The following is a 2,293-nucleotide window of genomic DNA, read 5'->3' as shown; positions in this document are numbered from 1 at the left end:
GGACAAGCGATATCCATCGAAAGTGGGAGGCACGGTTTCACCGCGCGACCTGTGACTGGATTTCACCGGAGATGACACTCCCAGTGTCGGAGCGGGCCCCACCGCGAACCAACCGCCCGGCATATAGTCAGCGGAGGCACCGGCGGGCCTGGGGTAACCCCCGAGGGAGTCCCCCATCAAGAGTTATGCACGCATGAACGTAAGAGCGAGATGCCACCGCCGAGCGAAACTCAGGAAAACTGCCCCTGAGAGTCCGACGCCAAACTGGCAGGGCACCGTTAGCCGTAACCCGGTGGGGCTCCCCGCCACCCTCAGTACTCGTGTGTACCCGGTCATTCCGGTTGGTGCTGGGTGTAGTCCCTATCGCCTGGACCACTCCCGGTGCACTTCACCCTGACGCGGGGTTGCGTTTGACGAGTCGCCGCCGCGAGCAAGCTCACTTCCATATTTGAGTTCGTTCTGCAATGAGACGGTGAGTGGCATATGGTGAGCCCGTCGACCGCCGCGGGACAAGCCCGCTACCACGTTTCTGACCTACGTGACTAAAGTGTTGCCCGGATATCCGGGATTACGCACTTCACCAGGCCAGCACCAGTCCTAGTCTGCAGCTAATGTGTTGCCCGGATGCCCGGGATTACGCACTCCACAGTCCTAGGGTGGCGGTCAGCAGGATGCACGTGGTGCACAACCAAGCTGTCGCGAGCTCTGGGGAAGAGACTCGCTACCATGCTAAATACGACTCGAGGCATCCGTTGCTCGGATTACCTGAGATTGGGCAGCCATCAGGGCCGTTTTATGGGCAAACGTCGCAGGGTAGGTCCGTTTACCCGCGCTTGCTTGAATTTCTTCACGTTGACATTCAGAGCACTGGGCAGAAATCACTTTGCGTCAACACCCGCGAGGGCCATCGCAATGCTTTGTTTTAATTAGACAGTCGGATTCCCCTAGTCCGTGCCAGTTCTGAGCTGAGCGTTGAATGGCGGCCGAAGAGGACGACCACGACGGCTCGCGCCGCCACGGAAGCCTCGCAGCAAGGAAGATCCGCGGGAGGCCAAGGCACGGGACCGAGCTCGGATCCCGTGTTCGGCGCGAGAACGCCGAGCGTTCACCTCGCCCAGGCCCGGCACGTCAGCCAGACCCGCTTCCCGACCAAGCCCGACACGCCCCGCTCCTCAGAGCCAATCCTTATTCCGAAGTTACGGATCCAATTTGCCGACTTCCCTTACCTACATTAGTCTATCGACTAGAGGCTCTTTACCTTGAGACCTGCTGCGGATATGGGTACGAACCGGCGCGACACCTCCACGTGGCCCTCTCCTGGATTTTCAAGGTCCGAGGGGAAGATCCGGACACCGCCGCAACTGCGGTGCTTTCGCGTTCCAAACCCTATCTCCCTGCTAGAGGTTTCCAGGGAACTCGAACGCTTATACAGAAAAGAAAACTCTTCCCGGATCTCCCGACGGCGTCTCCAGGTCATTTTGGGTTACCCCGACGAACACTCTTACGAGGGCCCGAATTGTATGCGGTTCCGCTGCCGGGTTCCGGAATAGGAACCGGATTCCCTTTCGCCCGACGGGCGTGTGTCGTTCGCTCTATCTCTCTCTTACTTTTTACAGTAATCGATCATTTTGGCTAGGACAACACTAGAGTATAGTACGCCGTCATTGACATAGGATTTCTCCTAGGGCTTAGGATCGACTGACTCGTGTGCAACGGCTGTTCACACGAAACCCTTCTCCACGTCAGTCCTCCAGGGCCTCGCTGGAGTATTTGCTACTACCACCAAGATCTGCACCGACGGCGGCTCCAGGCAGGCTCGCGCCCAGACCCTTCTGCGCACACCGCCGCGACCCTCCTACTCGTCAGGGCTTCGTGGCGGCGCGTACGGCGCGCGTGAACGCCCCGCACGGCCGCCACACTTGCCGCTGACGGCAGAGTATAGGCTCGACGCTTCAGCGCCATCCATTTTCAGGGCTAGTTGCTTCGGCAGGTGAGTTGTTACACACTCCTTAGCGGATTCCGACTTCCATGGCCACCGTCCTGCTGTCTTAAGCAACCAACGCCTTTCATGGTGTCCCATGAGCGTCGAGTTGGGCGCCTTAACTCTGCGTTTGGTTCATCCCACAGCGCCAGTTCTGCTAACCAAAAATGGCCTACTTGGCACTCTGATCCGATAGAGAGATTCTCGTGGCTTCATAGTTCAAGAAAGCCAGAGATCTCACCCATTTAAAGTTTGAGAATAGGTTGAGGTCGTTTCGGCCCCAAGGCACACGGGGGATACTCCAGTCACTTA

The 2,293-nt window shown here is 58.2% G+C and overlaps 1 protein-coding gene across 1 annotated transcript in view; it reads right to left on the bottom strand.

Annotated features, from left to right (window-relative positions):
- LOC105461350 overlaps window positions 1–2,293 on the bottom strand; it is a 33,586-nt gene that overhangs the window by 607 nt on the left and 30,686 nt on the right. The gene's annotated exons all lie outside the window — the stretch shown is intronic.

This window comes from Wasmannia auropunctata, unplaced genomic scaffold, assembly GCF_000956235.1.
Source record: "Wasmannia auropunctata unplaced genomic scaffold, wasmannia.A_1.0 LD336101.1, whole genome shotgun sequence".
NCBI lineage: Eukaryota > Metazoa > Arthropoda > Insecta > Hymenoptera > Formicidae > Wasmannia > Wasmannia auropunctata.
This window is presented reverse-complemented; position numbering and strand designations above follow the sequence as displayed.